General features: G+C 41.7%; 1 protein-coding gene across 12 annotated transcripts in view; it reads right to left on the bottom strand.

The window, feature by feature from the left end:
• Positions 1–25476, bottom strand: part of NCALD (neurocalcin delta) — a 369810-nt gene that overhangs the window by 44927 nt on the left and 299407 nt on the right. Inside the window, exon 1 of one of the 12 annotated variants that reach the window (XM_088022780.1) lies at positions 24336–24485. The exons of 10 other annotated variants lie outside the window; for them this stretch is intronic. The gene's annotated coding sequence lies outside the window, so the exon portion shown is untranslated. Of the gene's footprint in view, positions 1–24335; positions 24486–25476 lie in introns of those variants that run through there. One more of the 12 variants, XM_088022779.1, reaches the window with a different exon arrangement.

The following is a 25476-nucleotide window of genomic DNA, read 5'->3' as shown; positions in this document are numbered from 1 at the left end:
TCGGAGGTAGCAAAAATATTTATAGACGTGGCCATGTAGAGACTTTCATTTGTCTCCCAATCTCTCCTTCCTCTTAGTAATAGAATTTCCCAAGCTGGGCATGTGGCTAGAGACGATATTTCTTGGCTTGTCTTCAGTTTGGTCATGAGATTAAGTTCTGTCCAATGCATATGGGATGTGAGTAGATGTGAGATGTGCAACTTCCAGGTCATATCTTTAAAAGGAAGCCACTTGCTTACTTTTCCTATCCACTGCCCTCCTTCTCAGGGCCTAGTGTGTGTGGGAGTGTGAGCTAAATTCTACCATCATGAGAATACAGTATGGTGGGGAAACAACATGGAAGGAGTTGGGCACCTTATGACCCTGGGAGATCATCTCCTCTCCCTTGACTATTTATCAGCTGGAGACAGAGAGAGAGAGAGAGAGAGAGAGAGAGAGAGAGAGAGAATCCTTCTGTCTTCTTTAAGCCACTGTTATTTGATCTCTGTTAAAGCAACTGAATCAATATCCCAACTAACATATATATATATTTTCCCTATTAGATGAGGAATTTCTGGAAGCTTCTTTATTTCCCCAGCCCCATCACAGAGCCCACACAGAAAAGTGCTCATCTCATATTTGTGCATGATGATACAGAAATATAGTTAATAAAAATCCCATTTTGTTCTTGTGAAATACTTTAATACCATTATATGTATTATAAGAAAATAAAACTATTATCTTATAAGGACAACTCTAGAGTGATGTCTGGCTTGGTTTCTTAAGAGCACAACAAAAAAGAAGACATGTGGAACATAACATTAATCTGTTAGTGTATGAAAGGTGAAGCTATTTCACGAGAGGATTTTATCAGATGACCAAAAGGCATAGAGAAAAAAATAAGAGAACAGACCTTTTCCTATGGTCAAGCATAGTCACATAAATTAGCACTGGTTTACAGACCCTGCTAACTGGATAAGGTCTTACTTTTAATAAAAAATGGAAATGAGGGGGCGCCTGGGTGGCTCAGTCCTTAAGTGACTGCCTTCGACTCAGGTCATGATCCCAGGGTCCTGGAATTGAGTCCCACAACGGGCTCCCAGCTCAGCGGGAAGCCGGCTTCTCCCTCCTCCACTCCCCCTGCTTGTGTTCCCTCTCTCACTGTCTCTCTGTCAAATAAATAAATAAAAATTAAAAAAAAAATGGAAATGAGATGCCCAACAACAGTGCTGCAGAAAGGTACCTAACATCGATTGGTGCTTCTTGCCTGTGACTTTGTTAATTACCACTTTAGAATCGCTTTACTCCCTATGAACTGTGTCACCTTTGCAAATTCTTACTTCCTTTGAGCCTAGTCTCCTCATCTCTATAATGGCAATGCACTCAACCAACATTTATTGCGTGTATATCGGGCACCGTTCTAGGCCATCTGCCTGAGGCCGAAGGAAAAACAACAACCAGCATGAATAAGGAAATTATATGGTCTGTAAAAGGTGAGAAGTACTTACAGGATAAAAGGAGAGCAAGAAAACTGGCAGCAGCAATTTCAAGGATGGTGTTCACAACAATGCGCCATGAGCGAAGAGGTGGCTCAGATTAGGGTAGTAGCAGTGCAAGTGGCAAGCTGTGGCCGAATTCTGGAACTGTTTTGAAGGTAAACAGAATTTTGTGACAGGCTGGATGTGAGATGTGAGAGGAGGTGAGGAGTCCAGGGTGACTCAGGTTTCTGGCTCAAGATAAACTGGAAGGATGTAGTTGTCAACCAATACAAGGAAAGGTGTAGGTAAAGTAATCTTGTCCAGAAGATCAGGAGTGGCCACAAGGTGCCCAGGTATTTGGTGTAACACTATTCCGGGTGTTTTTGTGAGGGTGCTTTTGGATGAAATTAACATTTGAATTCAGTAGACATGGGGTGGGCCTCATCCAATCAAGTGAGGGCCTGAATAGAACAAAAAGACTGACTCTTTCCCCAAGTAAGAGAGAATTCTTCCTGCTTGTCTGCCTTTGAAATGGGCCACAGGCTTTTTCCTGCCTTTAGACTCAAACTGAAACATCAGCTCTTCCTGGGTCTTGAGCCTGCTGGTTTTCAGACCAGAACTAAACCATTGGCTCTCCTGGTTCTCAGCCTTTGGCCTCAGACTGGAACTAAACCACCATTCTCCTCTCCAGCTTGCCAACTCACCTTATACATCTTGGGACTTGCCTGAATCCATAATCCTTATAATAGATAAACATCCATCTATCCATCCATCCATCCATCCATCCATCCATCCATCTATCCATTCTTCCGTCCATCCATCCTTCCATCCATCCATCCATCCTATTGGCTCCGTTTCTCCGGAGAACCTGATTAACGTGTGGTGCTAAATATCAAGGGGAAAGTCCAGGGGCAGTTGGATATGAGTTTGGAGTTTGGAACCGAGCTCAGGGCTGGTACTATATACTTGGGAATCACTGGCAAAGATAGTATTTAAAGCCAGAAGACTGGGTGAGATCACTGAGGGAATAAATATTGATAGAAAAGAGGAACGGTTCCTGAGTTCTGGGTCTCTGCACTGTCTAAATATCATGGACCTCAGCCACAGAGACTGAGAAGGAGCAGCCACAGAGACAGGAGGAAACCAAGGAAGCGTGTTGTCCTGAAGCCAAGAAGAAAATCACATCAAGGAGGAAGGAGTGTTCTCTTCTAACAAATGCTGCCGACTGGTCACTGCCATTGGTAAATGCCATTGTATTTAGCAATTCAGTGGCCATCAGTGACCTTGACAAGAAAAACAGCATTGGAGAGGTGGGGCCAAAGCCTGGTGGAGTGGGTTTAAGAGTAAATATGAGAAGGGAAGTTGGAGACAGTGAGTATGAGCCCTCTTTGAAAGAGCTTTTCAAGGGGATGGAAAAAAAACAACAGAGGAAAGGGGACCAAAAGAAGGATTTTTTTTTTTTTTTTAAATACGAGAGAGCTAACGGCGTGTTAGCATTACCATTAGCGGTCCTTTACGGAGTGCTTAACGGTGGCGCGAGGTACTCTACATGTGACAGCCTATTGAATCCTCCTAATGGTTTTGCAGTGCAGACATTAATACCTCTGTCTTTCATGCAAGGAAACAGATGTTAAGAGAAAGTGAGAAACTTTCTAAAACCACATTTAGTCAGTGGCTGTGCCAGGATTTAATTCCAGGTTGTTCTAACTTAAAACAGGGATTCTTTACCACGACAGTCTATTTATTGCCTCCTGTAACAGCCTGCTACTCGTCGAGCCTGCCTCCCTCAGGGAGATCAGGACTGCGAGGGCCCCGGGCAAATGGTAACTATCAGGATTTTCAGGGGATGTGGAAAGCTCCTAACTGTGCTGAGCAGTGTGCAAAGAGATTTATGTCCTTCTCCAGTCCCAACCTTTAGGAAGGCAGTGGATAATACGACATCCTTACGTGGACTTGTATACATAGCACTGCAGGAAAATGGCCCTTACATCAGATCCGGGGAGAGGAACAAGTAGTAGTGTGCAAATGCTATTTTCAGATCAGGTGCCCTTCCTTGCCTAGCACGCTGGTATGGATCCAGGGAGCTTCATAAACATTTGCTCCTCCTGCAGGTGCTACGTGAAACAGAAGAGGCCGCTGTTCTGGAGATGGGGAGCTGTGGCAAGAGGCTCACTGCTAGCCCGACAGTGAGAACGCCTGGGGTCTCTGCCTATTGTCAAAGCCCAACACGTACAGAAATCCAATATACCAAGATTAAATCAGGCTGCAATATGACAGATTCCTTTTAAAAACTGCATCATTAATTTTTTTTTTTTCCTTAGTGAAAAGTAAGTTGCTCCTGGAATCTTTGTTCAGGTTCAGAATAAGATTTGCTTACAGAGCCTTATGGAAATTCCCTGAAGAGAAAGGGGGTGTATATGTGGGAGAGGGGTAAGAATGAGGAGAGAGAGTGTCTTCCGAACCCGGTGCTACCACGTAAGATGATGAGCCTGACACCTCAATTCAAGGGACAGCAAGAGTGAGCAGGTGACCGAGCTTAAGGAAACTCCCTGGTTTAAAACAGGATGCCCTGGAAACAGCCATTTCAATTAGTGCCAGACTAGCTTGAACTGAGGATTAAGAGGTCATTTCCAACTGTAGCTCCTCTCCTCGGCAATGTAGCACGACCCTCGTTCCCGTGCACTTCTTACAAAGCATACGTTCCTAGGCGTGCCTGGTGCTTTATTTCTCGCATACAGAGCTCCGCCGAAAGCCTTATGCACCCTTCCCGTTCCCAGGGGAGAACACTGATAATGCTTTCAGAAATGCCTTTTCACGCTTTCCCACACACACCTACTTATTTTCAGTTACTAACTTTTATGGAGAGTGGCCTTGTTTTGTTTTTTACAAAAGAGCCCATAGGTAGTGCATTTACTACACATCACAGAGGCGTTCTTTACAGCTTTTACAGAGGTCTCTCCATCATCTCTGCGTTATGACACAAACTTTAGAAGCCTGGTCAGCAGGAGAAAAATAAGCAGTAAATTCCATTTTAAGTTGGAACAACTGAACTTCGTTCACAATCTTAAAATTTTTTTTCTTGGTTATAAAAATGATGCATGCTCTTCATTGGAAACAAATTCAACTAACACAGAAAAGTATAAAGGATAATGTGAAAAATTTCTAACAATCCCATCCCTCAAAGAGCATGATTAATAATTTATGAATATCCTTCCAGATTATTCTCTATATGTCATACATATATGTTAGAGATCCCTGATCTTTTTTTTTTTTAAAGATTTTATTTATTTATTTGCGAGAGAGAGAATGAGAGATAGAGAGCACAAGAGGGAAGAGGGTCAGAGGGAGAAGCAGAATCCCCGCCGAGCAGGGAGCCCGATGCGGGACTCGATCCCGGGACTCCAGGATCATGACCTGAGCCGAAGGCAGTCGCTTAACCAACTGAGCCACCCAGGCGCCTGAGATCCCTGATCTTAACTTCTTAGAGCTGTGTGAGAAAGTCTGTGTGCATGTATGTGGACGCATTTTTAAGGATAAGGGACCAAAACTTCCATCAGTTTTCAAAAAAGCTCAACATAAATATAAATATGTATCTACCTAAAAATATACATATATGCAAAATGTATATGTAAAACACATATATGAATATATAACATATAAAGTATAACATATACAACTATATATATACGCATATATACATTCCTATTTAGTTCACAAAAATCTAATCATAACCTACATATAACCCTGCAACTCATTGTTTTCCACTTATGGATATGTTTCCATTTTAGAAGTAGTTGTCATTCCTGCTATTATTTTATTATCACTTGGTTTTTCTCCCTTTGAGTGCCCGAATCTGGGGTTTGGGAACAGAAAAATTTGGATTGGACGCCTGGCTCCACTATTTACAAGTTCCCTTAAGTTTGGCAAGTTACTCAGATTTTAGAAGCCTCAGTTTTGTCATCTGTGAAATCAATTAGAATTATAATAGCACTAATGCAAGGAATAAATAATGAGATATATTTGAGGCAGCTACCACTTGCAATGTCTGGCACAGAGTAAATATTCAATAAACATTAGTGCTTTCAGGAGGTAGAATGCACTGGGTCCACATTCATATATCTAACAACATCTGGAGAAGGTTTTTAAAATCAGGATTTAGGATGACAATAAAGTGGATTACTGAGACTAAAGCTGAAGGCACATTCTGGAATCAGATGGTATTATCCATTCTGTAGGAGTAAGTCAGCCAGCAAATGATGATTTGTACAGCTGTAAATCTGACAGAGGATCAGGTGTCGGCCACGGTCAGCCGATCCAGCATGGCTAAAGGAACTGCCCGTGGACTGAGCTAATTGGGACCCTCTGGGATCCTCTTCTTCTGTGATGTTGAGAAGGTCATGACCCACTCCTCATTCCAGTGGGTTTGCCTTCCCATTTCTGGGTCTTATTACAAAGCTCTCAGACTCCGTCTGCAAATGCTGCACGTTCAATGACAGTGCAGAATTCCACTAGCCTCTGCGTGATGCTGGTGGCCTGCCTCATATATTAACACGCATGGCTTTGGCCTCCCAGGGCCCTCTGTCCTGCTCGTGTCCACTCTTGCCCTCTGGTGTACCTGGAAGTTCAGCACCAGGGCAGGCCACCATGACCCCCACTCACGGGGAAAAACTACATGCTAGGCATGTGCTACATCCTTTGCACCTTAGATCGAGAGTCGCCGGCTCTACCGACTGAGCCGGCCAGGCGCCCCCGAGAGCCCTGGTGCTTATGAATGCTACCCCCACAGCTTCTGATGCTGTGTAATGAGTTACACGTTAGGCCTGCAAGACTTTGGTGGAAAAGGAGAAAACACCAATTTGGTACCCACTGGAAGCTTCCCTTAGACAGAGCAGATTCCACAGCAGGCTTTCTTCTCATAGGAGGTCTCTCTTCCAGCATGTTAAGTTCAAATTCATGGTCCACCCCTGCTCACCAGAGCTTCAATGAACTCCTTCAGCTTTGTGGGAAGACCAATGAGAAAACTGAGTACAAAGGGTGTATTACTTTGTGTGTGGTCAGCAGAATAATGAGCCCCAAAGATGTCCATGTCCTAATCTCTGAAACCTGGGAATATGTTGCCTTACATGGCAAAAGAGGGTTTGCACATATGATTAAGTCAAGAATCTTGAGATGGGAAGGTCATCTTGGATTACCCAGGTGGGCCCAGTGTGGTCTCAAGGATGCTCATAAGAGGGAGGCAGGAGTGTTAGAGTCAGAGAGAAGACAAGACAGAAGAAGCAGAGGTCAGAGTGACACAGGCAACCCACAGAAGCTAGAAGAGTCAAAGAAAGACCGTCCTCTACTGTCTCCAGAAGGGAGCTCTGTTCTGTGGACCCATTTTAGGCTTCTGACCTCCAGAACTGTAAGATAATAAACTTGTGGTGTCAGGCCACTACATTTGTGGGGATTTGTTACGGCAGTCATAAGAAACTAAGACAATGTCCATACCCGAAGTGTCTTATAACAATATTGTCCAGCATTAAACTAGAAGTCCTATACCAAATTTATTTGAATCCATGAGATTAATGTCTTCTGGTGCTTCAAAGAGCCCATCAGTGATGTCCTCATTGATCTGGTTCTCCCTCTTCATAAAGAAAATGAATTATAATATACTACCTGTGAGCTTTTAATTGAACATTGACTGTAAACTCTACATATTTCCAAAACCCAGGAGTAGAAGACCTAGGCACGCTATCCTCTGAGACACACTCACTCACTGACCCACAGCTTTACAAATCTAAAACAGGCAGGCATGTTTGGAAGTGAAATGCAAGTCCCCCCCCCCCTTTTTTTTTTTTGCTGAGACACTTGTGAACATTTTCAATACCCACCTACAATAGCAACTTTCATCAGATCAATTGTACAAAGGTTAAAAGGTCTTCCTAATTTTGAGTCAAATAAATGACTTGAAGAAGAGAGTGTCCCTGTTTGTTTACAAATATAAATTTAGAAGCACTGTGAAGTCTCAAACAAAATTAGCCACCAGGGAGAAAAGAAATCAAATAACCTCATTAACCAGGGCTGAGCCACTTACATTCACAGGACTCTGGATAATGCTGGCCAGCCGGACTGAACAGAGAATAGACAAACACTGATGGAAGAACCAGCAGCCCAGGAATAGAATTCAAACAGCAGAGTGAAGATCATTAGCAGGCTGATGAGGCTTTTGTTGTCCCAGTCATTGAGCATGAAAAAGAGTCCTATAGCTCTGGAAGGTTCCTAACCATCATCATTGCTATTTGATTAAGCCAGGAAACATCAGATTTCAGAAATGCATTCTTTGTGGCCATACATTTCAGACAGCAGGCTTTGGTTTTTGGAAAACCTGCTGTGTATCCCTGTGCTCTCCAAGTGGACACCACAGTAACTGATGTTTCTGTGTAGATACCAGACTGCTTTGAAACAGCCAAAGGAACATTAGTTGGTTCTCTTGTATTATGCATTTCTCCAGTCAAGAGCTCCAAACAGCTGTGTGCCTGGCACACTAGACTAAGTCTCTTAAGGAAATCTCATCTAAACCTGGCATTATACTGGTTAGCTGAAATTATTGTGATTATTTTCTTTTTCTGGATTTTCCCCATTACCTCCTATCGTCTCCTTGTCAACCGGCTCCTTCTTACTCTGTGATAGTGATAATTTACACTGCACAAATGATTAAAAATACCAGAATTACTACACAAACACCTTGTTGCTTTCCTGCAAAGAAGTAGGATGGCAAATAGTTGCTATTTCTTTACCGGGAAAAAAAAATGTTAGAGTGCGTGGCTTGCCTCTGTGTGCTAGCGGTCATCCGGGACAACAGGGACTCTTGACCCACTTGGCAAACAGCGTGAACTTCCAAGTCTCTTTTGCTCCCCCAGAGCACAGGGAGAGACAGACATAGCCCAGATTTCCCAAAAGTCATGATTTCAAATAATTTTATTTTCAACACAGTGACTTGTTTAATCTACAACTAAAATGTGGTTTAATCCTCATACTGGTTGAAGACTGTTAATACACATGTTTAAAAAACATAAAATCTTTAGACTGTGTTACAATTCAGGGTTAAGATAATATGGTCGCTGTATTTTTATACATTATCATGTGCACTAATAAGGTTTAAATTTAACTCCCCAAGTCAAGTGTAACTTACAATGCACAAGAGTTCAAACGAATGAGCTTTCTTTCCTTGTCATTGCAGCCTGTGGACTGGATAGGAGCCCCAGTTCCTCCCTATCAAGTTGCCTGCCCTCCTTCTGCCCACCCTCTCCAAAAAACAAAACTAAAAAGTGACTGCCATCCAGTAAGTGGCAGAGGGGTGAACCCACAAGCAGTAAGGAGCTGCGGCTGGGCTGTGTGTCTGACAGGACCCTCTGCAGAGTTCTAGCAGCAAATCACTTTAGCATCATAATACCTCCAGATGAACAAGTCAAGGTGGGTCAGAGTGGGAGAAAACTCACAAAAATGCATCATTTCTGGGACGCAGGAGCCCGAAGCATAGAAGAAAAGCTTTACTTATTTGGGAAACTGCTGAAAATAAACACTACTCATTATAAAAGAGTCAAAGAAAAGAGCCCATTCTTCTTGTTCCATCTCTCTTCTCCATTTAAACGTGCAAAGCCTATGGTTATTTTTTTTCCATGTCAAATGCAACTTTCTTCCTTTCTTTTTTTTAATTTAAATTCAATTAGCCAACATGTAGTATGTCATTAGTTTTTGAAGCCTATGATTATAAAACATATTTGGTGGTCGCCTTTACTGCCTATGCCTGGATTTTCAGAAAGGATCAGACGAGATACTAAAGGACCCAACAGAACATTAACAGACGGGTCTAATTCATAAGGGAATCATTAAGATTATATTTTATATTTGTGGAGAGTTTAATTTTTGCAAACTACTTCCATGACTGTTTTGAAGTGGGATGCCAAGATTATTAAGAAGTCATTTTGGGGGCACCTGGGTGGCTCAGCCGTTAAGCACCTGCCTTCGGCTCAGGTCTTGATCCCAGGGTACTGACTGGGATTGAGCCCCTCATTGGGTTCCCTCTCAGCAGGAAGCCTGCTTCTCCCTCCCCCACTCCCCCTGCTTGTGTTCTCTTTCTCGCTGTCTCACTCTCTGTCAAATAAATAAATAAAATCTTTAAAAAAAAAAAAAGTCATTTTGGATAGGTGGAAAAGAATGGCACCAAGTTAAGACCGTAACTCACATCCCTTGATTCTTGGTCCTATTAACAAAATAATCTCAGAAAACACTCCCTCCCCCCTCCACCCAGCCCAGCAAGAGTAGGTCAGTTGAATATTTAACCCTGAACACCCAAGGCACTTTCTATGGCAGTAATTGGAGTTATAAATAGTAACTAGATTATTTTCTTTCATTCATTTAATGAATAATTATTCTACAAATAGGCACTATCTGAGTCCCAACTTTGTGCCAGAGAGAAGATCAAGACGGACACGGGCCTGCCATCCTTCAGTTAATAGCCTCATCTTATTCCTTCTGTGAATGGTAGGGACCTGGAATGAGGCCATAGAGGGTTCTACACACCCCTGAGAAGTGAGGAAAGGGTTTTAAGGCAAAAGCCTCAGGAGTTAAGATGGCAAAAGAGCCATAGGAGTTAGGTCCCAAGAAGAAAGGGTTCCACGGCCAAATTAGTTTGGGAAACACATCTTACCATATATTCCCCTTAGACATTTACAAGCAAATTAAAAGCACTGCAAAGTTTTTTAATTAAGAAGCATGCTAAATTTTCTTTACCCAGCAAATATGTTTAACTGTGGAACATCCCATAGAACCTGCCTTCTGTGGGTCCCACTGTGGGAAATGTTGATAGGTCCACAGTCTTTGAGCAGAGTTAGAGGGCTCTGATCTAGAAGCCATATTTTTTTTTGCAGAATACAAAACTTGTATTCCCACTTGTCGGAAGGGTCCGCTAAGATACTCACTTCCAGAACCTCCTTGGCTTTAAGCAACTTTCAAAGGAGGCAGAGAACAGAGAAGCCGTGCGGGTTCCCAACAGGGGCTTTGGAAGGGTATTCCTACAACCACCTTCTTTAGCCTCAGGCACTTTCCCTGGTTTCTGGATCACGGATTTTCTGGGGCTTGGCTGCGTAACCTCTGACTTTGGTAGCTGCCCATCCTCTTTGACCTGAGTCTTGTCCTAACCGCATTTGGCTTCCTGGTAATTGTTCTCATTCTTTGGTCCAAGGACATAGCCTGACCCTGAACCCCATGGTTTTACCCTGCTTACTCTGAGGCCAAGGGGCTCTCTTGTAAGGTTTTATACATGAAATCTCTTGCTTCTGAGTCAACATATGGCTCACTACTTTAAGTCTAACCTTGTGTTGCCTTGTGAGAATTAGTTACCTTGAAGGCAAAGGTAATGGTCTACCCCATTTTAGTCAAGAAAATTTCACAGAGATCTAGTTACCTTGGAAAGACTGAGGAGTGGAGCACTGAGGTATCATATCATGTATTATCTCATTTCATTGTCCCAACAAATGATGAGGTAGTTGCATTTTTACCTGTTTTCCAAATCAGAAAACTGATCATTTGAGAGATAGGAACTTGCCCAAGGTCACAGAACTTAAGTGATAGAGCCAGGATTATTTGAACCTAGGCAGTCTGACCTCAGAGTGCATGCTGCTCTAAATCAATAAGCCTCCCTTGATCCACCCCTCCCCGCCAAACAAGGTCTTCTGGAACCACTGCCCAAGAGTACGGCACTCTTCTGTGGTCATGATCCTGGGGCAGCTTGGGTTCCCAACATCACCCCTCCCTCAGCAGTCTGGTCAGCACACCATAACCTGGGTCTGTTCTCCTCTCCCTGTCCCTCTGTCAGAGCAATATATTTCTACTAGAGTTAACTAGGAAACTACTCTGCGCTGATGTTCTCTTTCTCGTAACAAAATGCTTTTAAACCAGGCTAAATGTTTATGTCACCAGAGACTCCATATGTAGGGTCTCTAATGGTAAGATGGTAGAGACCTACCATCACTGGGTCAGATTTGAAACTTCAGCATCCCATGAACCCCTGTTTACTTTGCCTGGACCAACATTCTCAACCCTCCCTGCACATGAGCATCCTGGAAGCTTTTTTTTAAAAAAAAAAAAAAAACAGGGGTGCCTGCGTGGCTCAGTTGGTTAAGCGACTGCCTTCGGCTCAGGTCATGGTCCTGGAGTCCCGGGATTGAGTCCCGCATCGGGCTCCCCGCTCAGCGGGGAGTCTGCTTCTCCCTCTGACCCTCTCCCCTCTCATACTCTCTCTCTCTCTCTCATTCTCTCTCTCAAATAAATAAATAAAATCTTAAAAAAAAAAAAAAAAAAAACAAGAAACCTATGCCTGGGCCACCCCCAGACCAAAAGACTAGGAATCCCCAGGAGTGAGACCTTAGCATTGGCATTTTAGGCGATCTTGTATGACACTAGAGTTGAAAACTCCTGTCCCAAACATAGGGCTATGTTTGTAAGTGGAAACACGTTTTCTACATTTGGGTCTTTGTACATCCCACGGTGGTGAAAGATGACAATCTGCTTACCCGGAGGAGGCAAGAGGGTTTAAGAATCCCAGGCCTGACTGATCACCATGTACTGTTGGGCCAGAATCGGCTTCTTTGGGATTTGGTTTTCTCACGCAATAATGAGGGATTCATGCTAACTTACCTCAAAGGTGGGTAATGAGAAATGATTAATTCAGGTGGTCATCAGGTACTACTTAGCCAAAGTTAAAATGCCTATGACAAACAAGGGGATTTGAGTGATTTTTCCCCTTAAATATTACCAAGAAAGCCCCAGTAGTTACACATGCGAACCGGAGTGGATTGCAACGAAGCAGACCGCCCAGACTCACCAATCACCCATAGATGGCTGCTCTTCTTTCCTCCCATTAATACCTGTCTTCTGGAGAGCAATTTGGGGAAATAAATCAGAAGAAAAGGACACTGGTTCCTTGGCACCCTCCCAGAAAACCGATGCTGTCTGGCTGACAGACAGTTTCCTGGAAATAGGTGTGCCCCAACTCAAAGAGAGTGGGGCCCTACAATGAAAGAAAATAACCAAAGCATTCTTCCACTTAACAAAGTTTTCTTGAAATAGAAACCCCCACTTGTGCATAATTTGTTAACTTATTACTCTTGGGGTGAAAAAATCATTCTAAAACAGAGATGGAATGCTACAACGATCACGTTAACCAGTGGGGAAATGGGATTGAACTTATAAAACCTTTATGCTAACTCACAATATTTGAAGTGAGGTTTACTCCCATGAAGGCAGAAAGAGCTCTAAGAGAAAGAGACATATTTAGGTTGCAAGATACAATTTTCAGCCCCTGCCAACCACGATCTCGTGTCACGAGTGATGGAGAGCATGGGCAGTGAGGCAGGGTGGAGGCACTCACTGCTGTGGATGTGAGGAGGTCCACTGTGTGTGTGTGGCTAGCCGGGCTCTCCTCCTCTACAGCGCCTATGAGGCCAGCACCGAGGTTAGCTTCCTTTGAATAAGAACCATCTGACACCGACTCCTTGTGTATTTATTATACCCTGAGTGCTACACGCTAAAGAAGGCTGTCTAAGGAAGGCGAAGACAACAGGGCATGCTCCCTGCCCTCTACTCTTGTCAACTTAATATGACCAGATATCCAAATCTAGCAGCCTTGATCTTTTGGGAAGTGTCCCTAAGTAAGCATAGGGGTAGGGCTGCCGGATAAAATATGGGAAGTCCATTTAAATCTGAATTTCGATAAATAAACAATTAATGTTTGAACATAAGTATGTCCTAAATACTTCATGGGATGTACTTATAACGAAAAAAATTTTATGTTTATCTGAAATGCAAATTTAACTGGGTGTCTTGTGTTTTTACTTGCTGAATCTGATAACCCTACTTAAGAGATCTATAGGCTCCGTTGTAAGCTTTGTGAATTAGTCCCATCCTTAGGTTGCTCCTCACAAATAAGGAACTTGGAGTTGTTTTCTAGTTGTGGTAGTCATCTGGGCTGATGACTTTTTATTTGCATCAGATCTTTTTGTGACCAGTGGCATATATCCACAACAGGAGTTTTTCGTGATGCTAGTGATGCTAAGTGGTCATGTTGAGTTGAGAGCGTAGATTGTGACTTCATAACTTACTGATCCCTAAAGGCAAGGGTTGCTTTCAAGGCCTAAAGCAGTGCCCGTATTCTAGAAACACTTGTTAAATCCAAGGGCACAGCCATTTGCAACAACATGGATGGACCTAGAGGGTATTACGCTAAGTGAAATAGGTCAGACTGAGAGAGACAAACGCCATATGATTTCACTCATAAGTGGAATTAAAAAAAATCATATGAATAAACAAACAAATCAGATCTATAGATCAGAATCAGATCTATAAATACGAAGGACAAACTGATGCTTGCCAGAGGGGAGGTGGGGGTTGGGTAAAATGGTGAAGGGGAGTATGGGCTTCCAGCTAGAATGAATAAGTCATGGGAATAAAAGACATTGCATAAGGAATATATTCAATGACGAATCACTAAGTTGTAAACCTGAAACTAACGTAACATTGTGTGTCAACTATACTCAAATAAAAATATAGAATAAATAAAAATAAAGAAAACAAATAAATAGATCCAAGGGCACAGAGCTTGCCTCTTCATGCCATGTGCAGACCAGCCACATGCTCGGCTGAAACTCCCGGTGCTGGGCAGTCTGTCCACAGCAAGAGATCCTTGTAGACTGAGAAGATTAAGAGGTGCTGGTGGCTGTCAAGGGTTAGTTGCCGAGAATTAAGAATCACCTAGAAAATCTTGTGACGAGGCAAATCCCAAGCCCCAGCCTTCTAGATTCCGATTACAAAGTTCTCATTTCAGCCTTGTTTTTAAACCACACCACTGCGATTCTGACCCCAGTGCTGGGACTTGCGTTTAGACTTTGTGCCTCTCCTCCCAGGCTAGTGGGAAGATCCCAGCCAAGAGCTTGTGGGGGTTAGTTGGGCTGGTGCTCCCACCCATTGACCCAGCAGCTCAGATTCAGCTGGGACTTTGAATAATGAGAGGACTTGAACTTCTCTTCCTGTGTCATCTTCATGCAGCCATTTCTCTCCTTATGTCTCCAGCCCTGACTACTGCCAGGGCTGCCAAAAACATGTCCCTTTATGCTAGTCACTTTATACCGTTAGCATTCCCAGACCTCATTTTCCTATTAGCACAGCCTGGCATTTCACTGATGGTTGTCAAGGTACTCCTGAGTCATATACCTGGGCATGTCCTGCTTTACATTGTCCCACATCTAACACCAGTCTGCTGGGGGGCGCCACATAGCTTTACTCTTAAAAACAAGCCCAATGCGACGCTGAGTTGGGGGTGTGATGGACGCGCTCTTTAAGTCAGGGTCTCTGCCTCGGCAGGTGAGGAGCGAGCCCACAGGGAGCAGCATATTCCCCAGACAATCTTGTGTTAGGAACAAATAAAAGGACCCTACGGAGACGTGTTTAGTGAGAGTCTAAATGCCAGAGTGAACTGGCCCCAAAGACAAGAGATGGGGGACGTGTGTAGGATGTGGCAAAACTGAAATGACCGAGATGGAAGCAATCAATGGCCTGCAATCCGAAGCAGACCCCAGCACCCACCTGGGGTAATTTCCAGCAAATGTGCTCCTTGAGTCTAATTTCAAAAAGGCAAACCCAATCCCTCTTGGATTTTATTCATTCTTCCACCCATCTGACAACTATTTATTGAACACCTGCTATGTGGATAGAATAACACATCTTGAAATGAAAAGACACGTATTAATTACCCAGAATTGAGAGCCTACTTGCTCTGAAAACCAGTAGTTTTTTATTAAGTTCCAGAAATGGGAGGCGAGGTCCTCAGATGCTTCTGGAGAGGACTTTCAGATGGTGAATGGGGTCAGAGGCACTGGAGCAAGGAAGTTCTGCCAGGTGATCATGTGAGAGGCAGAGCTCTGCAACGGACGGCCCCCTGCTTTACCAATTTCCAGCAGGCTACCAGAGCCCAGGAGGGCTTGGAAGCCCCATTCTAAACTGTCTGTGGTTTCACGCTGTTCTTGTGAAGTGAGGGCTCAATACTGGTAATGATAGTAAAAACAAGTGTAAGCGGATCCTTTCATGTAAACTGGCAAAGAAGACTGCTGTAGGTTTCAAGTCGTGATTATAAAGAACCAGGAAGGATACTCTATCAACACCTAAGGAATTGGGGCACCAGCATTTTTGCCAAAATACAACAGTTCTAATTAGATCTGCATTCACTGAACTGGCAAAGATCAAAGAACCTTGAAATAAGACTGCCACTCAGCACAAAAGGACACAGCAGGAATTAGAGATTGTATTTAGATGAACCAATTATCTATAGCAACTTTGAGAACAGCCTCTACCAGTTCCCCCAAAAAGCCATGCCCCAGTTTGCCCTGGGCTTTTCCCCATAATGCTCCTCCTGCCTGAAACACCCTTCCCAAAACTTCTCCTGACAATCAGGAGGTCAGTGGTCTTGTTTTCAGCAAAGAAATACAACACACCTGTTTCCAAGGTCAATATCAAGTTTGTTCATTCATTCAGTTACTTGGTTATCTGACCTGTGTTGGGCATTTAATGCATGCCAGCCCCTGTGGGGTACATTGAGGATACAGACATGAAACAAAGCACCTCATTTACCCTCGGGGAGCATGAAGTTTAATGGAAGAGACAATAGGAAATTATAAAACTGTGTGGTTAGTGTTATAATAGCAGTTTGTATTATGCAAGAGTACTGGGGAAGTTATGAAGGCTTCCTAGAAAAGGCAGGGCTTGAGTGGAGTCCTGAAGGATGAGGGGGTACCTGATGGAGGCAGACATTATGAGTCTAATGACGGAATCAGCTCATGTGATCCATCTTCTTTCACTTTGCTCTCTGTATAAATGATCCATTTTGGTCATACGTCTAACCAGGGTTGAGAGTGCTGTCTGGGGCCATGAAAGAAAGAGAAATGGTCTCGTCGAGCAAAAGACACATGCCCTGGTCTCATGCACTAACACACTGGGATAAGCATTCTGAATGTTACTACAACTTCACTCTAGCACGGCACACTAAGCATGCAAATTTAAAATCCTCCAAAATTTCCACTGAAATGGCAGAAAATATGTATGAAAAAGAATAATCTGTAACAGGGATGGAAATCAGAAAAGGTTACCATCTGTAGACAGAAATTATTTTTTAAAGATTTTATTTATTTGACAGAGAGAGAGAGAGAGAGAGAGAGAGAGGCACAAGCGGGGGGAGCAGGCAGAGGGAGAAGCAGGCTCCCCTGCAGAGCAGGGAGCCCGATGTGGGGCTCGATCCCAGGACCCTGGGATCATGACCTGAGCTAAAGACAGACACTTAACCAACTGAGCCACCCAGGCACCCCTGTAGACAGAAATTTTTTTAAAATTTCTGGAAAATAGCAAACAGACATGGTTGGATTGAGCCAATAAAAACCGCCACAGAGATTAGGTTTCAGAGAGAGATGATGGAGAGGTGAGAGCTGTTCTTCCCAACAGAACCCCAGAGAATTCAGGTCTAGAGCCACAGAGAGAAGGAGCAGACAGGGTAATTAATAGAAGGGCTCTGCAGAATGCTTTTTCCCCCACCTTTTCCTGCCCCCCTCTAAACTCTGCACAAAAGGGCAGTACACCTATGCAGTTCACTGCTCAAAATATAGTCTTCCTGACTTGGGCAGTTTGGGCAGTCATAAGCTTGCCTACCTGCTTCTTATTCTCAAAGGTGCCTGCCATCAGCCTGCCTGCCTCATCTGCCCTGCATGAGAAGCATGATAGAAGGACATTCCTATGTAACTGCCAAGGAAACCCCACCAGGTACCTCTACTAGTCAACCCAGCACTTCATTTATGAATATGATTGGGCCAGTCAAAAGGCAACAGTTACCTAAGAAAAACAAAGAGCATAAAAGAGAAGGATCCAGAAGAAAAACAAAACAACTGATGCCAAAGGAAATAGAGTTGAAACGGGACATAGAAGATAAATTAAAAAAAAAAAAAAAGTGTTATTACTGTTTTCAGGGAAATTTGGGAGAATATTGTATCCATAAACGAGAGTATGCTGCTTTGAAAAAGGAGCCACAAAAAACAAACAAATTTTTTAATAAAAATTAAAGATTTTAAAAAGACCCTGAGTAGAAAGGTTGAATTCGTGAAATGAAATGACACACACAAAAAATTTGAGATCTGGAAGACAAATTTGAGGAAATTCTTGGAATGCACATAAGAGGAAAAAAGGAGAGGGGCACCTGGGTGGCTCAGTCGGTTAAGCATCAGCCTTCGGCTCAGGTCATGATCTCAGGGGTCCTGGGATGGAGCCCCACATCGGGCTCCCTACTCAGCAGGGAGTCTGCTTCCTCCCCTTCCTCTGCCCCTCCCCCTGACTTGTGTGCTCTCCCTCTCAAATTAATAAATAAAATCTTAAAAAAAAAAAAGAAAAACGAAAGAGAAAATATTAGAGAAAATTTAAGAACACAGAGGAGAGAGATCCAAGATTGAAGAGATATAGTATCTCCTGGGGCTAAAAGATATGATATCCTTCCAAATAAAAGCTATTCAAGGAGAAAACACAGATGATAGAGAAAATCAATATCTCAAAGAAATAACAGGACATTTTCCTGAGCTGAATAAACCTTGAATCTTCAGATTAAGACAGCTTGAAATGGAATAATGAAAAAAAATGACATACCTGGACACTTCCCGGGGAATTTTATGATCTCCAGATACAAAGAGAAAATCCTGAAAGCTCAGGGAGGGAGTAAAAAAGCTACCTGTAAAGAGAATGGCAGCAGACTTCGCATCTGCTTTTCGGGTTGCTAGAACACATTGGAACAAAGCCCATAAAATTGTGGCAGAAAGTTATTTTGAATCTATATTTCAATTATAAGGGCAAAATGAAATCTACAATGAGTTAGCTCTTCTGCTGTTTTGATGAAACTACTCAAAAATATACTCTAGAAAAACTGGAAATGAATCCAAGAAATAGGTAGACCTGGAAACAATGGAAATAATCCAGTTCTGATGGAGAGATATCCTAGTGGAACAGCCTATTTAGTCTGAATTAGGAAACAGGGCAGTGAAGAAATCTTCAACAAACAAAAGGTTATCATGATTGAAGGACCACTTAACAATCAAGAAGTAAATGATGACACGCCACATATGTACTTAAGATTTAAGTTTCTCCAAGTCAACCAGAGAAGAGAAAGAAGATGAGAAACACTAGAAAGATAAATACCCATAAAAGGCAATCACGGTCTAAATATGAAGCAAACTAAAACACAGTTTGTATTTAAACAATGGAATCTAAAAAACACTGGCGTCTGAAGCACATGAAGGTAAGCCTCTGTGGTCAAGGTTAATAAATACAGTGCATTCCTCTAAAATCTCTGAGTTCTAGTTCACTGGGTAAAATAATTGCTTCCCTATTGTATGATTTATTTTGCCTTTTGAAAGAAGTTTATAACTTCATGGACTGTGTTTCTTACAGATTATGCTTTTTATCTAGTCTTTTCCAGGATAATATTCCTAAGGGTGGAATTAAGTTTCGAACTCTGGTTAAAAACCCTTTATTTCCTCGGAGGTATTTTTGTTTGATTACCTATGGTCTTTTTTGATCTTCATGAGATAGTTAACTAAACTTCACTAACTGAAAATTTAAGCCTGTACCCATTAAGAAACCATTAGTTTTTAAGAAATGTTGATTCCCCAATCTCTTTGTATTTGATTGATTTAAAATTTTTAACTGGCAATTCAATTTCACTGGAATCCAAAAATTCCCGCTTTAAAGAAATCATTACCTGAAGTTCAAATCCTCAGGTTCATTTCAGAGTTCTTTTTCTTCTGTTAAAGTAAAATGAATTATAATGCTTTTTAGTCTGAAACTGTTAATTGTGGTTACTTTAGGCAGTAGAATATTAAGAGTGAGGTTTATCTTCTGCTTTATGTTCTTCTATATTGTCCAAATGTTTTATCATAAACATGTATTGCTCGATACTTAAGTTACTTAAAATGAGCATCAGTAGAAGGCTAATATAAGACTATTTGGCTATATCACTGGGACCAGAAAGTCTCAGGTTGAATGGCTTTCTCCTTGTCAAGCAAAGTGGCAAGTTGAATAATTAAGCAAAAATTGTACCGAATAGGATTTAGAGTTGGTTTAGAAAACATGTTTCAACCCATCCTCTCCACTGTATGTCTGAAATCTCTACATCATGGAACTCTGCATAAACTCTGCCCACTTGTAAACCTAAGAAACTTCCAGTTATTTGGAGACTTTGAATAGGGATTTTACTAACTGACGAGTGTATATACAAGAGAAAGCGAAATTATAGGTTCATTTTAAATTTCCTTGAAAGGTACCTACTTCAAGAAAGTAAAATGGTGATTAGCAGGGCCTGGGATGAAGGAAAAATGGGGAGTGAGCGCATAATGGGTACAGAATTTCAATTTGGGAAGACGAAAGAGTTCTGGAGCGGTATGGTGTTGGTGGTCCCACAACAACATGAATGTGCTTAACACCACTGAACTGTACACTTAAAACTGTTAAAATTTTTAGGTTAACTTTATATTATGTATATTTTACCACAATAAAAAAGTCCCATTTCTTAAATCCAGAACATGATTTAATGTGATTTCAGTGAGATCTTTCCTTTTTTTTTAAACGGTATCTCAAAATTAGTATCTTTTTGTCAACCTGTAACATAACCAAGTTTTGTGCCCTTGACAAGACCCTTTGTGACTTTAACAAAGTAATCCTCCTTGCAAGGATGCCCTGACACAGCATTCTAGGCTCTTTTGAGGGCCAGAGGAAGAAGTTCGTTCTTTTCGGAAAAGCAATGGGTTGGGCTTTTAAAGTTGGAAGTTGGCCAACATTTTTGGAGGGGAACATAGCAGATTTTAATGATAGTTACTTTCACAAAATGGAATTTGGACCAGGGGTTGTCTCTTTCTTAAAAAGCTTCTATTCTGTGAAAACATCCTCTGGATATGACAGAAAATAATTTCATGAAAACTATAACTTGCAGTTAAACTTCTGCTCAGTGTCTCAATAAAGAAAGCCCCCAAGAGAGTGAGTGGTTTGAGTTAACCGCCCCCAGCAACTGGCCTTGTAAGAGAATTCAGGGATCACCAAGGGTGCTATAGCCGTTTACTGCCGAATAGCCAGGAGGCAGCAAGAAGCGTCAATGTGTGCAACGAGCTCAAGAAATAGAATTGATTTCCAAACGTGCACAATTGCCAACAGCAGTGGCGAGTCATGTTCTATAAGCATAAAGCACAGCCTTTGCTCTCTGTCCGAGGTAGAGATAACATCCTCTCTATCCTCAATTGCTTTAAAATCCTTATGTGATTGGAGACTTCACAACTATATCACAGATTCAGTACCTGAGAGGCACTGGACCTTAGGGACAGCACTAACCTGCACGGGGCTGTGGCAAAGTTATCAGCAATATCAGTAGGTGAGGTCACATTTCACTGTAAGGATTAACAAATGATGTTCTTGTTATTCTTTCACTATGTGTGTGTATATAAATATATGTAACATTTATATAAATATGTACATATATTATACACACATACTAAATATATATATATATGTACACACATCTGTATGTATAATTTACAATATTTTTCTTGAGAATGGGATATTCTGATTAAGAACATTCTGATAGTGGAGCGCCTGGCTGGCTCAGTCAGAAAAGCATGGGACTCCTGATCTCAGTGAGTTCAAGCCCCACGTTGGGCATGAAGCCTACTTGAAAAAAAACAAGCAAAAACAAAAAAACATTCTGATAGTTGCCAAACACATATACTGATGGCCAATTTTCAAAGATTAGATATAATGAAATGTAGTTACAACTAAAATTTCACTGAATATAATTTAGTCTTTCGTTGATGACTCAATTAAAATACATCAGAATAATGAAGCAATGTCCCAGGGGTTTCATTATTAATATCAATTATCATGATAGTATAATTCTATGGAAAATGTTAGGAAGTCTTCATTTTTTCATCTGGCTTGGATTTTATGTGAATATAACTTTGCTAAAAACAAATTATAGTTTTAAAACTATGAAGTTACATAGCTCTCCCTACAGATATCACCCAGCTAAAGTTAAAAGGGATGCTCACACAGCACTGAAGGCAGAAGATAATTCACATTTTTTTAATTTAAAAAGTTAGAACTTTTCTATGAGAAAAAGGAAACACTTAACACACATTGGGGATTTTAAAATAAATTGTATAAAGCAAAAGTAAACAGGGTTATTAAAATATTATAACACCATTTGACACATACATCACTGTTCCCAAACTTTCCCTAGCTTCCTGCTTCTATCTGATCAAATCCAGCTTACCTTAAATTGATAAATTCTAGATCACCACACCCACCTTAGGTATTGTATGATTTTTTTTTTTCCTTTTCCCAACCATTTTCTCAATCCCAGATGGGTGTCAATTTCTGTTACCAGGATGTACCCATGATGTTTGTTACTCATGGATGATCCTCTCACTTCTGTGGTCATGCCAAATATTCTCCATTCTTTAAGACCCAGTTCAAAGCTTAATTCCTCTCTAAAGGAAGATGCCTCTCAATGCCACGTATCTTTCTAGGGTTAATCTATTCATTAATCACTTACCAGAGATTTAAGGAGTAGATACAATGTGTTACGCACTACACTAGGCATTATGAGAGGTTGTAACCAAGACACAGCTCTTCAATTTCAGATGCATATGCTGTCTAGCCTTCCCAATTGGACTACAGCCTTTTCAAAGACTGGCTGGTCCTGTATTATGCTTGTAGTATCCTACTTAGCTGGGACATCTTGAACGAAGTGGGACATGTGTTGATTATTGAAAGATTTGGGTCATTGGACCACATCTGCCTGGTGTCAATGGTAAGCAAAGGAGACACAACTGGAGGAACCTTACCAGTCCTTGGACAACAAGAAATCTTTCCATAGGTATGTGACAATAGGGCCCACCACATAGAATTAATAAACAGTGAATGAACAAATGAATGAGTGAAAAAAATAATTAATCTTCTAAAGGAATGGTGGGAAGACCATTAGGATAGGGTGACTTTTAAGTAAGTGAGAGGAAAATCAGAGGTATTGATATCTCTGCAGCAGAAGAGACAGAAGTGTCTCTGAGTGAGGATATAAGGGCTACATTTCTGAATATTCCAAGTGCTAGGTTTGGCCAACACATGGAGCCACAGGCCAGTGGGACAGTTGCCATTTTGGCAGCTTGGTAAGAAGACTTCGCTGAATGAGCTAAATCTTATCTGGCCAAGAGGAATTCCCTAGCTTTACTGTAAACCATTAGAGCAGAAAAATAGGCTTAGAAGCATTGGAAATGAGCCAAAAGAGAGTGTCAAGAAGACAGCAAGGGTCTAACAATAGAAAACTAGGCAGCAGATTAGACAGAGCAGGTGTGAGCAAGGGAGACAGAAGCAGATAAGGAGGACTAAGCAGTGACCAAGGGAAAATAGCACAGGTACTGTTATTCACACAGCCTCTCTGGCAGAGACGATCCCAGGTGGCAGAAGCAATGAGGGAGATTTTACTAAGGCAAACAGTCAAGTCTCAGTGTAGCCCAAATCTTCCAGAACCAACAGCAGCATTAATATGTAGGACACTGTTCTGAATTTACAAACAAGATGCCCATTTGTAATTTGGTAACTGAAATATATTTTCCTCTAGAAATTATTTTAATTAAGTTAGGTACTTATCCCAAATCATAAAAACCTATTTAAGTTATATGTACCTGAAGTTAGTTCTTTGTACAGGTACTTTAGTCATATCTAATTACCCCATATGTTCCAGTTACTCTGGCTGCTTAAGAAATAATGCCAGAACTTATGGACTTAAAACAACAACAATGTTTATTTTGTTCAAGAATCTGCAATTTAGGGCAGGGCTCAGCAGCGATAGCTCATCTATGGCCCCCATCAGGAGGGTTAGGGGGACTTAAGAACTAGGGCCTGGAATCCTCTGAAGGCTTCCCCACTCATATCTCTGGTTGGTGATGGCTGTTGGTTGAAGTCTAAGCTGGAGGGGTTGGCTGAAACAGCTATCTATGGCCCCTCCATACAGTCTGGGCTTCCTCACAACATGGCAGTTGATTTCCAAGAGCAAATGTCACATGTGAAAGAAAAAGAATAGCCCAGAGACAAAGAAATTGTATCTTTTTATGATCCAACCTTGGAAGTCACCTAGTATTGTTTCCACTGTGCTCTATCAGTTGGACCAATCACAAGCCTATGTAAGGTTCAAGGGGAGGGCAATAGACTCCAGCTCTTTATGGTGAGTGGCAAGATTCTAGAAGTGTATGTGGGAGTTGATATAATTATACGGCCAATTTTGGAGAGTACAATCTGCTGCAATATATGACTTACAGGGAAAATAGAATATATTCCAGCTTGAAAAGCAATATAGCACAGTGAGTAAAGAGCCAGGACTCTAGGGCCAGATACCTAGAACTCTGTTATATATTCTTGTGAAACACTGGGCTATTTGCTTAAGCTCTCTGTGCCTCAGTTCCCTCATTTATAAAACTGGGATACTGTGAAGAAAAAATAGTTACTTTGAAAAGAGCTTAGAAGTCTATCTAGCTCCCTAAATGTTAGCTGCTATCATAACAGCAGGGAGATACCTGCCCCAGTTTGGGCAGTGGTACTTCATAGTTTCTGGGGAAATGGTGGTGGTGGCAGCACCACCAGAGGTAGAAAACTAATGATAACAGTTCACATTATTGAACACCTAATACCCATCACTTACTATGCCAAGTAAGTTGGCTTAAAAACCAGTAAGGTAGGCGCTAATATTATCCAGGTAAGAAAACGGTGACTTAGGGGCACCTGGGTGGATCAGACGGTTAAGCGACTGCCTTCAGCTCAGGTCATAATCCGGGGTCCTGGGATCCAGCCTCACGTCGGGCTCCCTGCTCAGCGGGAAGTCTGCTTCTCCCTCTGCCTCTGCCTCTGCCCCTGCCTGCAGCTTCCCCTGCTTGGGCTCTCTTTCTCTGTCAAATAAAAAATTAAAAAAAAAAAAAATCTTAAAAAAAAAAAAGAAAAGAAAACTGTGACTTAGCTAACTTGCCCAAAGTTAACTCCTGCAAGTTGTAGATGTAGGATTTTCCCCAGATTCGTTTAACTAGATAGAAGTCTGAATTCCTGGATAACTGTGTGGAGTAGAACCTTTCTCCTAGGGGCGCCTGGGTGGTTCAGTCAGTCAAACACCTGACTCTTGATTTCTGGTCAGTTCATGATTTCAGGGTCATGAGAGGGAGCTCTGCGCCTGGCTCCATGCTCAGTGGGGAGTCTGTGTGAGATTCTCTCCCTCTGCCCCTCCTCCCGCTTATGTTTTCTCTCTCTCTCTCTCTCAATATATAAATAAATCTTAAAAAAAAAAAAGAAAAAAGAAACTTTCTCCTAAATCTGATTTGCAGGTGAGTGAGAAGTGAATGGCATTATGCCATGGGGATTTGGGCTTATTCAGTAAGCCCATCTTGACTGAATTAGTGTAGGAAAGCTAGAATAGGTAGATATTTGACTCTTGAACAGCATGGGGTTTGAACCATGCATGGGTCCAGTTATACATGGATTTTTTCTGATAAATACAGTATAGTACTGTAACTGTTTTCTCTTCCTTATGAGTTTCTTAATAACATCTTCTTTTCTCTAGCTTACTTTATTATAAAAATACAGTATATAATACATATAAAATACAAAATACGCGTTAATTGACTGTTTATGGTATTGGTAAGTCTTCCAGTCAATGGTAGGGTATTAGTAGTTAAGTTTCGGGGAGTCAAAAGTTATATGTGGATTTTTGACTGCATGGAGGGTTGGCACCCCTAACCCCCATGATGTTCAAGGGTCAACTGCACTTGGGCACCACTAATTTAAGGACTTCTTTCTTAAAATAAAATGACTCTTGTTATTTGCATAAGATAGCATATTTGCCTAAAAGAAAATCATTCTTTAGGTCAGTTCCTAC

Source organism: Eumetopias jubatus, unplaced genomic scaffold, assembly GCF_037043125.1.
Source record: "Eumetopias jubatus isolate StellerSeaLion01/CBP00866 unplaced genomic scaffold, mEumJub1_p1.0 scaffold_4, whole genome shotgun sequence".
Taxonomy (NCBI): Eukaryota; Metazoa; Chordata; class Mammalia; order Carnivora; family Otariidae; genus Eumetopias; species Eumetopias jubatus.
This window is presented reverse-complemented; position numbering and strand designations above follow the sequence as displayed.